This window comes from Camelus dromedarius, chromosome 2 (assembly GCF_036321535.1).
Source record: "Camelus dromedarius isolate mCamDro1 chromosome 2, mCamDro1.pat, whole genome shotgun sequence".
In the NCBI taxonomy this organism is placed as follows: domain Eukaryota; kingdom Metazoa; phylum Chordata; class Mammalia; order Artiodactyla; family Camelidae; genus Camelus; species Camelus dromedarius.
This window is the reverse complement of record NC_087437.1, coordinates 82230870-82245153: the sequence shown is the minus strand read 5'-3', so window position 1 is coordinate 82245153 and position 14284 is coordinate 82230870. Positions and strand designations below refer to the sequence as shown.

At 38.4% G+C, this 14284-nt stretch overlaps 1 protein-coding gene and 1 pseudogene across 3 annotated transcripts in view; both read left to right on the top strand.

Moving 5' to 3' along the window:
• COL8A1 (collagen type VIII alpha 1 chain) overlaps positions 1-14284 on the top strand; it is a 146216-nt gene that overhangs the window by 13181 nt on the left and 118751 nt on the right. The window lies entirely within an intron of this gene.
• Positions 1-14284, top strand: part of LOC135318773 (mitochondrial fission regulator 1-like) — an 86867-nt pseudogene that overhangs the window by 13746 nt on the left and 58837 nt on the right.

The following is a 14284-nucleotide window of genomic DNA, read 5'->3' as shown; positions in this document are numbered from 1 at the left end:
TCTTTGGAGGGACTGGAAAAACCTTCAATGAAAACTTTTTTTTAAATAATAAAATAAAAGAATTTACCCTGTTCTCGTCAGCCAGACATCAAGAAATAATTATGGGTGTGTATTTTCCTCTGCCTTGTGAAACATATCCAAATTGTAGGATAAGCAAACTTTATAGTATGGTAAAGACGGCAGTAACATTTCATTTGTAAATTTTGTTATATTTAGCAATAAAAGAATCACCATGTGTTTAAGTCACATTTGAATACTTATAAATAGAATTCTCATCTGAAGACATGAACCAGTAACTAAAGAAAGAATCCATGACTCCTTTGCAACAGAGCAAGAACACTGGAGAGGTTTGGTATCTTATTTTCTAAAATAGTATTCATTACAACCCTATTAGCAGGAGAGTGTTAGTATCTTAATTTAGGGACTTTTAAACATGAAGATAGTGATGATGAGGATGATGATAATGACTTTGTAGAAAAACTAATAGTTTATAATATGTATTTTATATACATTCCTTCATTTGAATTAGATATTTTGTCTACATTTTACACTTAGAAAGATTTAAGTACATTTTATAACATCATTTAGATAGTAAATGTTGGAAGTGGAATATGAACCTGGATCATCCCATTCCTGAAGTCCTCTTCTTTAAGCTAAGACTTAACAGTATCCTACCCAGGGATGGTCCTGGCAGTGTAAATGAGAAACTATAGCAAAGGAAAGCAGAATGATCTGTAATGGGTTATAAGTAACCCCAGATTGAGATTGTGCTTTTCAAGAAGATAGAAACCAAACTCCCAACAATGATAGCAGTTAACGTGTATTGAAGGTTTACTCTGTGCCAAGCAGAATGCTGAAAGCTTTTTTATTCTTATATATTATTACATTTTATCCTGACACTTTCCCATGAGATAGAAAACTGGGTAAGAGATTAAGTAACTTCTTCAAAGTCACATAGCTGTAAGTAAAGTATCCAGACTATGAAACCAGTAGATTCCTGAGCTCTCATCTTTTACTGCTACATCACTGACAGTTTAGCCCCAAAGAATTAGTCACCACACCCTATTAATAATCTGTGGACAAACAGGTTCGCAGTAGTAGAAGGACCAGCAACATCAGAAATGCCACTAATAATCAGCAGGGATAGTTTTGTAGGTTTGCCATACAATTTATGATTTTTTTCTTTTTTCTTCTCTTTTAATTTTGGGGGGAGGTAATTAGGTTATTTATTTATCTATTTCTAATGAAGGTACTGGGGACTGAGCCTAGGACCTCGTGCATCCTAAGCACATGCTCTACCACTGAAATACACCCTTCTCACCAGTTTATAATTTCAAATAACACACAATTCATTTTAAACGTGCCTGTAATTTTTAAATGGTATTTTTAAATCTCCCTTTTAATTAATGCCAAAATGTATGTCATTTATGGGGAAAAAACAAAACATCTTAAATCACCGATGAGAAGCCACTGGCATAAATAAAAGCACTGAATTTAGCATAAGAAGTCATGGGATCAAGTACTGCTTCTGCTGCCCAGCAGCACAACCACTCTGGGCAACATAGTGAGTCTTCCTGAGTCTTCCTTTTCTCTGCTCTAAAATAAGTCTACCTCTCAGGATTGCTATGATGTTAAATAATGTAACATATGAGAACGTGTCTGGCACTCAGAAGTTACTCAGTAAAAGTTATTTGATAATAATGACTACCAATTATTGAATGCTTGCTGAAATGCCAGCATAGTGGGCGTTTGGGTGAGTAGAAGCTTCAAGTGTTGCTTTCTGCATACTGCAAATAAGGGTGCTGAGGATCTCTTTGCCTTGCAGTTCATTTGATGAACTATGGAGTCTCCAACTGCAGTGTGCTGCTACGAGCTGTTAGGCAGTGTGCGTGATTTTGGGGCTCTTTAATATTTCTGGGTTTTTGAGGGTTTTTTGGTTTGGGAGGGTAGGAGGTTTTTTGTGTTTTTTGTTGTTATTGTTTGTTTGTTTGCTTGCACTAAATGGCACTACATCCATCTTCCCACCAGTTCCCCAAGGGAGGAAATTTCTGTAATTGCACAACCCCTTTCCATTCAAGGCCACTTCCCTCCCTTCACCATGGCAATGCCCATCACATATGGGCAGCTGTGGCATCATTGGAAAAAAGATGGGTGTCCTGGATACCTCATCTAAGGTCTTAGCTCATCCCAGGGACTTCTGGAGCTTTATGCTGCTATTCCCTGCACACTCCCATTGAGGCTGCTGGCATCCCAAATGCATCCTGGTCCCTACATTTTGATGCAGCAATAGACTTTTGTAAGTCACGTGCGTATTCCCTACAACATTCAATGTCAGCACATCAGAATCCTATCCTACATGAATTCCATTTTCCTATTCTAAAAGCCCTAATCTTTTTATCCCTATGCCTCAATTATCAAGAAAACGTTCAGTCCAGGCTCCCTCAAAAAAAATAGCTCTAAGAAGCCCGATGTTAGAATACGGAAAATTGCAAGCAATAGTGGAAGGCATTTTAGTTCATAAAGACAAAGGAAGAAGGGCTATAAAGCTTTTAAAAGACTTTATCCCTCAAGTTTAGTTATCTGAGTTTTGTTTGTTTAGTGTTTCAATCTCATCTTCACTTATTCATTTATTCAACATGTAGCTCTGGGAACCTACTATGTGCTGAGATCTATACTAGACACCTGCACTTATGATTAGCAGCTGAAAGGCACAGAAACTAATAAAAAGCCACTCGGAGCATAGATGCACAGGGAATGTCAGAATTTTTTTTCTTTCTCTTCAAAGGGAGGCCACTTTCTGTGCATTTTTCATGCTGGTCAAGGTATTCTGAACCTTCCCTGGAGCCAATGCCCTCTCACAACACTCCCATCCTCACTCAGCAAAAGGTTCTCAACCACTGTCAAAGATTTAAGCCCCATCTGACTCTGTAGGTGCCAAAAAAGTAACAATTCAGCACCTTAACAGACATGGTTCAGACATTCAACACCCATATATAAAAATGTATAAAACGGTAAACTATCTTTTATCTGGTATTCTTTCAACAAAAATTGTTATGAAATCTTAATTTTGTTGCCAACAAGATGAAATGAATAGTGAGTGTCCTAGGGATGACCCCAAGACACTGAAATCCTAAGGCCCTGGAACAGAGTCAGGCACTTTGCTTTCAATAAATGCTGGTTGGATGAATACTGTCTGAATCACTGGGAAAGAAAATAAATTATTCCAAGTTGAGTTTTAGAACTAAACTACATTTAAGGTAACTTTTCATTTATCTAGCATCCCAATTGCTGAAAACTTCAACCCTACAGAACACAACTGAGGACCAAAAGTCAGAAATGCTCAGAGATTAAAAGACAGTGGTCATTAAGCTTCGTATTCATAAGCAATTACAAGAAGCCTGCACTTCAAGCCTGTTTACTTCTACTTTGCAAATAATTCTAACAAAACTTGGTTCTCTGAGACCTAAGAACATAGCAAACTTGAAGTATCTAATTTGAAAAGGGAAAGGGGCTGCAACAAGTCAAAGTGCTTATGCCAGGAAGAAATAGAATCACAAAAGCCTAGCAATACAGGAGGAGGAAAAGAAGCTATAAAATGAGAAGAAATTCTAAGGTGCATGGCATTCGTTGAGGAGACAAATCATTGTAGAGCCCTAGGATGTTCTTGGGGGAATTGCTGAATCATAGCTGAATGTAAATATTGACATATTTAGTAGTATCTTTTAAGACTTAAGGAAATTATATATTTTAAATAGATCATATCAAAACAAATATATTTTGGTCCTGATGAGTGTAAAATACCAGCTATTAGGAAAAGTTTAATTATCCAAATGTCTCATTCCCTAAAGATTTGGGAAAGGTGAGGTTATTCTAATATGTATGAGTATGTACGCACACACATCTGCACATATGTATATAAATTACAGGAAGTAGAATTGCTGTTAAGCTAGAAAACCTCATCCCCCCAGTCGGCAGTATAACGGATTAACTTTTTGGTTGTCAGCTTCCAATAACAGCATGATCAAAGTGGTTACCTGGAATCCAAAACCTTGAGTTCATGCTTTATTTTCATCTAGTACAACTGAGATCAGGGAAATTACCTCACTGCTCAGTGACTCAATTTATCTCTTTGTATAATGAGAAAAACAAAAGCTTACCTCACAAGAGTCTGGTGGACTTTGTTCCTGTTTCCAAAACTTGGAAATGCTTAATATAAATCCCAATAAGAGCCTGGTTTGGGGTTATTACTTTTTAAGCAAACACCCCTCAAGGAAAAGATACAAAGGAAGTCAGTCTTTCTTTCCCTAATTTCTTTCCTTGCAATCTTTTCTTTCCAAAGAACACAGCAGAGAAACAAAGAGCCAAATGCTCTGACTCACGGCTTTTTCTAATAGTGTTGTGGTCAATTTGCTCCCGCATAAAAAAGGAGTCGTGAAGCTTTGAACTCTGGGTTTTGGAAGGCCAGGAGTGGAAAAACGTCTTTAGCAGAAAAAAAGGCACATTCCCAATCTGTCCAAATCTGTCCAATGCTTTGTGTTTGTGAGAAAAGTCCACTTGGGCATGCAGCAACCACTGGAGTCCTTTCTGCTGTCAGAACTTTCTGACAAAAGGGGCTGAACTTTGCCTTTTTTTTTTTTTTAACATTTGAACATAGACTATATATTTTTAATATTATTGTAAAAGTTTATTATTTTTTTCAGTTTTTTCATTGAAGTATAGTCAATTACAATGTGTCAATTGCTGGTATACAGCATCATGTTTCAAACATACTTATACATATATATATTTATTTTCATATTCTTTTTCATTATAGGTTACTACAAGATATTGAATATAGTTCCCTGCACTATACAGTGGAAACTTGTATATCTATTTTATATATAGTAGTTAGTATCTGAAAATCTCAAACTTTGCCTTTCAGTGAAATCTTGAATCGAGTTTCTTTTTCAGAGCTTATTCATTCAAGCCTTAAGATGTTGTCTCATTTTGAACTTGCTTTTAGGGCAAATGGGAAAATGGCATATAGCTTTGTGCCTAGAAAAGCTGGCTCCATCCTTCTTTGGGAAGAACAGTTCCATGTGGTTCAGAAAGCTCAAGGCACACTGAGGGTCTTCACTGAGAGATTTCTGATATTGCAGTTGGTTATTATACCCCAAGGTTGATCAGCTGTCTTGCTTTTTGCTTTCTTGGATGCTGCTTTCTTAAAGCTTATCACAATCTAATATATTCATACAACTTTATAGTGTGTGGAGGGCTTTCATGCACATTAATTCATGTGTGAGACCTAGTATGCTGCTGACTTCTCAGTATTTTGTAGTTCTGTTTTGTTTCTTGTTTTAATTCTTAAAAGATTCTTATAATCTGAAAAAGACACATACTAAATTTTCATACTTTTTTAATTGAAGTTTAGTTCATTTACAATGCTGTGTTAGTTTCTGGTATACAGCATAGTGATTCAGATATATAAATATAAATATAAATATAAATATAAATATAAATATAAATATAAATATAAATATAAATATAAAATATTAGTATTCCATTGTTTCTATACACCACAACTTCTTTATCCAGTCATCTGTTGATGGACACTTAGATTGTTTTCATTTCTTGACTATTGTAAATAGTGCTGCAATCAACATTGGGGTGCATGTATCTTTTCAAATTAAAGTTTCTCTGGATATGTGCCCAGGCATGGGATTGCTGAATCATATGGTAACTCTATTTTCAGCTTTTTAAGGGAATCTCCATATTGTTTTCCACAGTGGCTACACCAAATAATGTTCCTACCAACAGTGTAGGAGGGTTCTTTTTTTCACACTATTTAGTACATTTTAAAATATCTAGTGTCATTCTTTGGCTGATAATATTGAGCAGTTGGCTGTTCTTATTTGTCACCCAATTGAAGAATTTATCTCAGTACTAAAATCTCATTACCTAAAGTGCTCTAAGAACATCTCAAAAGTGTCTTTATTCTTTTCTCCTTGAGAGGAAGTTTTCTTAGAAGCACTCTCAGCTCACTGTTACCAAATACACATTTTACCTCCAGGCCATTCTGTCCCTCCTGTTCCAGAAGCTTCTCTTCCTGAGTGTCTTCCTTGACATGTTCTCATGTGCTCCTCATCCTACCCCTCCTGCCTTCTGGGGACCTCACTCTGGACCATGTGCACGGTCTGCCCATTGAAGCTATAGCGTTCTTTCTTAGCACAGATCAGATTGTGACTCATTCCTGTTTAAAGACCTTCAGAGATATTTCATGGCCCTCAAATTGGAGTCCAAACCCCATCACAGGATTTACAAGGTCTTTCCATGGTCTGGACCTGCTCATCTTCCCAGCTCCATTTCTTTCCACACCACCTGCCGTCAACAACCCAACTCTGCACTACAGTTACAGTTTCCTCTTAGAGTACCGTATCTCATATGTTTTAGCTTTCATTCACACTGTTCTGTCTTTTTGCCTGAAACACTCTGCCTTCTCATCACCTCCCAACTCCCTAAGCATTCTCAGAAACCTTCCTTGAAATTCAGAACTGGATTAGGAGGCTCTGCCATACTCTCACACATTGCCGCAGCATCCAACACTCTCACTGTAACTCTTTAATTAACTTTTATCTCTCCTGGTCTGCAAACCCCATTATGGTCTGAATTGAGTCTGTCTTACTAAGCAGTATGTTCCCAGCGCTGAGCCTAAGACCGAGTGCAGTCACTCAATATTTGTTGAATGAAGGAATTAGTGAAGGATACAGAAATCATAATCAAAGAAGCACAGCTATCAGAGCCAAAGCAGCAGATTCAAGGATCAACCAGGGTTCTAGAAAAAGTAAGTGGTCCAAAGTCTGGCCAAACAAGTCAGAAATCAAGAAGTCCTTAACAACCAACAGTGCAAGGTGGAGAGAAAAGGTCTAAGGCAGGCCCTTATCCATACACAAACAAAATTTGATCACCACAACACCCACGCAAGTCTCTCATGCTCATCCTGGGCAAACTTGCCCAGAGCGTGATGGTGTGGTACAGGGACTACCTGCCTCAGGATTCTGCATCCCCAGTAGTCCTGCTGACTCAGAATCTCACGGGTTGGGGCCAGAAATCTGCATTTTTAACCAGCATCGCAGGGGATACTCATGCACCTTAAAGTCCTAGGTTAGAAGTGGGGACAATGACAATAGCAGGTAGTATAGGCAGAACAAGAGCGGGAAGCAAACACATTTCCTGGTGGTGTCTAGTTCAGTATTGTGAGCCCCCAGTTGCTCTACACATGGTTTATGACTTGTAGATAAGGATATCTTTGCCCTGATGCATTCATAATGAACTAACCCACAGCTGGTCCATATTTGGCCCTTAGAAGTTACAACAAAGGTCGTGTGTACAGGGTCGGGGGAGGGTGGTGCTTTCATGGCACTTTAGTCATAACTCCCACTTAACTCCTCACTTGGGCCTCCCTTCTCCTATTTGGGGCATGGCCTTGTATAATCCATCCATGCAACTTGTCTGGACAGATGAATATTTAACCAACATTCAATAAAACAATATTGCCTTGTCCATGACCTGGACAAAGGGCTAATAATAATAATAACAACTATGAAGAATTCATTGTAAGCTATTACTCCTCTGAGGAAAACAAAAATGTCCCCTTTAGTCCCCCTAAGCCTGTGGTTTTTAAAACTCTTTCCAATTTTGCATTATTGTCCAAGAAAAATAATTAGATATGGATGACTGAAAAAAATATCTAGAAAGTTCTATCTCAGGAAAAGAGGTTCACCTCAAACCAACATTTCCTGTTTTGATCTTGTGTTCTAAGGAGTCTCATTTTTTTCTTTGCTTCTACATACAGTTTTGTCATTTATGGTCATGCCTGTAATCTGTCATGCTCACAATGAATCCAGAATAAACACTGATTTTTGTTACTATTCTATTATTTATAGCTTAAGATTACTCTTCACCTTTATCCTGAGACTTTGGTCTATCACGGCCCTTTAATGTCAGTACACAGTACCTTAAGTCCCCTGTAAACCAGAACGTATGTGATGTGGGCAGGAAAAACAATACATTTTGACTTTCCCAAAGTCATTTGAATCAAATGTTTTAAGTGTAATTGAAAACATATTTTTACAAGAAAATAGAGCCAATAAACCAGAAAAGCTGTATGGAAACACCAGCTCCACTTCTCTGGCTTTTAATAAACTGCAGTAGAGGCTCTTAGGAACAGCGAGACACTTAGGTCCCTACATGGAATCATACAAAGAGGACAAGTGCTCATCCACAAGCGTGGTTCATCTCTCACAAGTGCTCTTTACAGAAAGTTCTAGCAGGGAAAGAAGAGGAAATATGTCAGGGCACCATGACTTTGTGTAACCTCCCTAATGTCAGTGTGCAGACCTCATATGCCTTTACATGGGTGGTATGATTTAAGGGTGGAGTGGGTGCCTTTGCCCACTCTGATCCCATGATCTAAAACCATGATTATCTTCCTATAATTATTATTTTAAAAAATATATAACTACAAAGGAAGTATTATCCTGGGCCAGGTCTTTTTCTCAATTGCAGTGACACAACTCCCACTAAATCTGTGGGTTATCATCTTCCTTCTTCTTAGTGTCAAATGTTCCTCTTGGTCTTCCCAGCCATGAAACTGGAAGTCTATGGTGGTGCAGTGGGCCTGGCAATGGGAAGGATTCTGCGCTAAGAGATTAAATCCTTGGCACACACAGAATCATTTTGGCACACTGGCTTCTCCTATAATTTCTCTAGCTATGAATTGGAGCAGATTTATTTACTCAACTTATAAAATGTCACCATTCATTAAAGTAAATCACTTGATATAAAAGAACTAATTATAGAGCTTTTAGTAAAATTAAGTAAAAGCTTTTTACCTTAGGGCCAGGGGCAGAACCAAATTTCTAAATTATAGGTTTCTACTACATGGATGTGTTAAAGTTCCAGGGGACCTGATTTGACCTAAATTTGTTTAATAGCCAATTGTGATGTAATAGGCTTTTACTGTTTGAAGAACAGAGTAGCTATGTATATAAATATCCTTTGCAATGTCTGTGTCTATGGCAATTTTTAAAACAGATCAACTATGCAGTATTGACAAGGGAATGGAGACAGGGGAATGATCATCTAAACTGGTAAAACTCTCTGAAGTTGAACTAGTAATTTCACCCCAAGAATCTATCCTACAGATATACTCACATGTTGTCTTAGAATATAAGAATAATGATGTTCATCAAAGGACACAGTCAACAGAGTAAAAAGGCAACCTAAGGAATGGGGGTAAATATTTGCAAACCACATATCTGATAAGGAGTTAATATCCAGAGAACTTCTACAATTCAACAACAAAAAGTAAACAAACCAATTTAAAAATGGGCAAAGGATTGACCAGACATTTCTGCAAAGAAGATACACAAATGGCCAACACATACATGAAAAAAGATGCTCAACATACATTAAGGAAATGCAAATTAAAACCACAATGAGATGCCATCTCACACTCATTAGCATGGCTACTATTTAAAAAAAAAAACAACAGGAAATAAATATTGGCGAGGATATAGAGAAATTGGAACCCTGTGAATTGTTGGTGAGAATGAAAAATGGCATAACTTCTATGGAAAACAGTATGGCGGTTCCTCAAAAATTAAAAATAGAACTACCATATGACCCAGAAATTCCATCTCTGAGTATATACCCAAAATAATTGGAAACATTGTCTCAAATATATATTTTTACATCCAGGTTTGCTACATAGCAGCACTATTCAGAATAACCAAGGTGAAAACAACCCAAGTGTCCACTGATGGAAGGATAAATGGATAAACAAAATGTAGTATACACATACAATGAAATATTATTCAGCCTTAAAAAGGAGGGAATTCTGATACACGTTACAACACAGATGAAACTTGAGGACATTATGCTAAATGAAACGTCAGTCACAAAAAGATAAATATTGTATGATTCCATTTACATGAGCTACCTAGAGTAGTGAAATTCTTAGAGACAGAAAATAGAATGGGTGGTCACCAGGGGCTGAGGGGAGGAGAGAATGGAGAGTTATTATTTAATGGGTATACAATGACAATTTTGCAGGATGGAAAGAGTTTTGGAGATGGACTGTACAACAATATGAGTGTGCTTAACACTACTAACCAGTACAGGCAAAAATGATTAAGATGGTAAATTTTCTGTTATGTGTATTTTTAAAAAAAGAATCATGCTGTTAATTACAGTAATAGTGAAAAATAGAAAACATGCAAATCCTTCAAATGGGAAGCAGCCATTGGGTAGAATTCCATGCAACCATTGAAAAAAAAAGTTGTATATATAAATGTATTAACTTAGAAGGACATGCAGGATCCATGTTTTGAGTGAAAAAGCAGTTTTCAGGACAACACGCTTATAAAACTGTATTAGTTTGCCAGAGCTGCCTTAAGAAAGTACCACAGACTAGATGACTTAGAACAACAGAAATGTATTCTCTCACACTCTGGAGGCCAGAAGGCTAAGACCAAGATGTCAGAGAAGTTAGTCCCTTCAGAGGGCTGTGAGAGAGACTATGTTTCATGCCTCTCTCCTAGCTTCTGATGGTTTCCTGGCAATTTTTCGTGTTCCTTCACTTCTAGACGATGCATCACTCTAATCCCTGCCTTCATCTTTACATAATATTTTCTGTGTGCATGTTTATCTCTGTGCCCAAATTTCCCCTTTTTATAAAGACACCAGTCATATTGGATTAGGGGTCTACCCTACTCTGGTATGACCTCACTTTAACTAATTACATCTGCAACAAACTTATTTCCAAATAAGGTCACATTCTAAGGCACTGGAGGTTAGGAGTTCAACATATGAATTCTGGGGGGACACAATTCAACCCATAACAATGATCTCATTTTTTTTCATATTATAAAAGCTATACCCATGTACCTATGCATCTGTGTATAAAAGTGGGTGTGTGTGTATATGAATATATAAAGGACTGAATGGTACACATCAAACTGCTAACTGGGGTTATCCTCTGGAAAATGGTGGAGAGTGAGGAGGTTGCGGGGGGCAGTGCTTATACTTTTTATCTCCACACTTTTGAATTGATTGAAAAATGTTCCACAATCATGTATAACTATTGTAAATTTAAGCAAGCAACTTATCAGCTTTTATTGATGTTCATCAGGGTAGATGTTAAGCTGCCTTGGAGAGAAGTGGGAACTACAACAATTAAGTGATTCAAAACTGTTGGAATACTTTTCAGCCATCAAAGTGAAAAACAGTAATATTTTGTATGTTTCCCCCAAAGAGGGATACTAGTCAGTGGCAGAGTGGAAACAGTGCTACACTTGGAGTCCAGACAGCCAGTAGGAGCTCCGTTTCTGGCACTAGCTGGCTGTGTGACCTTAGGTTCTTAACCTCACTGGCATTTGCATTTTCATCTTTAAATGTTTCTGTAAATTCCCTTGGTCTGTGTTTATTCATTTCTGGCTCATACATGCATGGTGTACCTCACAACAAAATGTGACTGAGCCTAAAAATAGCCAACGATCACTTCTCCCAGACAAAGATCTGAACAGAGGCCATTGATCTGAGCTGTGTGCTTGAAGGACAGCATACAGATGAGTCAGTGTATAATCAGGCAGCCTGATTTGTCCACTCTGCCTCTACAGAATGTCTATGCCACCCTTTACTACTGCTATGGGAAGGACAGCTTCCACTGCAAACCCGTATAACAGAGCTGAACCCCACAGACCTAAGTCACTCTTCATTCCTCTATTCAGTCAGGAAATAATTATTAAGTACACATTATGAGTCAGAACTATACCCGGCTCTGGGGATTCATTGATCAGCAAAATAAACAAGGTCCCTATTCAGTTGAATGAGGTCAAGAAAACAAGTAATTACAAGACAATGTGGACAGTGTTTTGGTAAAGGAACTGCAGTGTGCTCAGGGGAGCCCAGTTCTCTAAGTTAGGGGTGCCTTATCTCAGACTTCAAGGTTTTCCAAAGATCTCTTTTCACTGAATCACATCAACTCAGCTTTGAAATCATGAAACAGATCATTTTGCCCACTACTCACTAGCTTTCCAAGAATTCTGCCTTTCAATTGTGTCTATGGCTGCTGGAGAGGGCAAGGCTCAGGCAAGGAGTAACCAAGCCCCCATGATTCAGCTGCTCAAAGTAAAGAAACAATGGCATCTCAGACTGGGAGGCATTCTTTCAACTTCCTCGCTGGTGCCATGTTTTCCCTCAAGGTAGGTAGGAGAATCCACTCTGCCAAGTCCAGATGTAAAGGCATCAGATATTTGATCATAAGACCCAAGAATAATGAGGAATATTTATTCCTCATGAGAGTCAGCCTCCACCATAGCCCACTCCTCTCTGTTACTAACCAGCACATCAAACACAAAGTGTCCCTCTAAAAGTCTTTGGAGTACATTTTCATTAGTTTCCTCAGGCACTGCACATGCCAAGGTCGTAGGGCTCTGGCTTCCCTAAGTCCCCTCAAAATTTTTGTCCCCTATTTCCATAATGTTTCTCTATGTTGACCTGCAGAGCTCAAGCAAATAGACAGTTGTGTCTTTTAAATATGCTAAAAAGAATTCTGATCAGAGCGGTGGTGGTGAAATTTTGTTTTGTCTTTTCACTGCTCTACGCTCTGTAAATGTACCAAATCCCAATGTAAGCTGTCAGTTTTTCCCCTATAATTGACTTCTGAAATCATGAAAACTCTACACTGAAGAAAACAAACTAGGTAAAAAAGGGATGGAGATGGTGAGATTTTTTTTCCCACACAGAAAAGAATATACCTGGATCCCTTATTGAAGCCAGGTTTCTTTAAAAATTTTTTTAATTCTATGATATAGATATTTAACATAATATAGATTTTTTTAACTTCCTTATACATGTAAGAAAAAACAGTTAATTTTTTTCCTAATCCTGCCTCATTCCATAAATTCCTCTAACACAATTTTCTGTATACAATGGACATTTCATCACAATTCATTGATTTGTTGGTTCCAAAATAAAAAGGTCCAGATCTAATTACCACAAACTCATTGAATATGGCAGCAACCTCAGAGCTGAGTCTATCCATGGGGTCTATGTAGAATTCTATCGCACTGAATGAATGTTCTCCCATCATAGAAAGGATAAGGTTATGTAGAATCCAACATGCAACTATGCTGTTGACTGTTTGTTGTTTGTTGTTTGTCTTACCCCATTTGAATGTAAGCTCTAAAAAGCAGAGTCTTTATTTCGTTCCCTACTTGGTGTTGCCCCAAGGCCTGCAGCAGTGCCAGGTAAAATGTAGGCCCTCAACTACTACTATCGAGTGAATGACCGTAACAAGGTTGTTTTCTTCTAATGGCAGCTCTAAGACTGGCTCTTCTGAATCATCTTTGGCTGTCCTTTAATGACATCTTGGCTAGATTCTGTATTTTCCTGGTCACTCTCAGCAATTAGAGACTCAATCCAGTTTAAAACTTCAACCTCAAATCCAGTGCAAATCTTTCCCCTCTCCCTCTGCTCTTCCACCCCTCCTCTAGCTCAGCACCCTGCTGTGGATGCTGGGGATGCCCCAGCTCTGGTTTCAACACCCCTTTTCTCATTTCCCTCTTTTGGAGTCCTAGCTCCTTACATGCTTGGGGTAAGAGGAGGGAGAAGAAATGGACTAGCTTTTGTTTTGTTTTGTTTTACTTAACCTGCTATAGTTGAAGTGCTTTTTCCATTGATTAAAGCATCTTTGCTGGGTAACATTTACCTTCTCTGAAGTACATCTGACTCCCAAGAAACTAACACATCCTCACCATATCCAAAAGTGGACCCAGGAGCTGTCCCATGTCCCCTCATCCTCCTCAGTATTCCCATTTCTCAGATTAGAAATCTAGGGAGCAGGTACCGGGCTTCCCTTCTTGCAGGCATTTTCAACTTCTATAAGAGATTTTTGAAGTCCCTCACCTTTCTGGCCCCAGCCTCTCACTTGGCTTTGAAGAGTACAGAGGACCCACCACCTCCCAATCTCCCTTCCACAGGAAAAGCTGCTCACCATGAACTCACACTCCTCCACAGGCTGATGTTCTCAGTCCCCAACTTTCCCCATCTTCTTGGGGAGAAGTTCTTTCTCACTTTCTCAGATTGGGGAGGGGGTTGAGGTGGGGGGAAGAAGAAGAAATGTTAAGTATGGTTGCCACAGAGCTGGTACTTCTGGGATCTCTTAGTAAGGCCATATTGAGGTGTGAGGAGAAACTGGTGAATCTTTTTAGATTAACCACCTTTGGGTTTTCAACTGGGACCC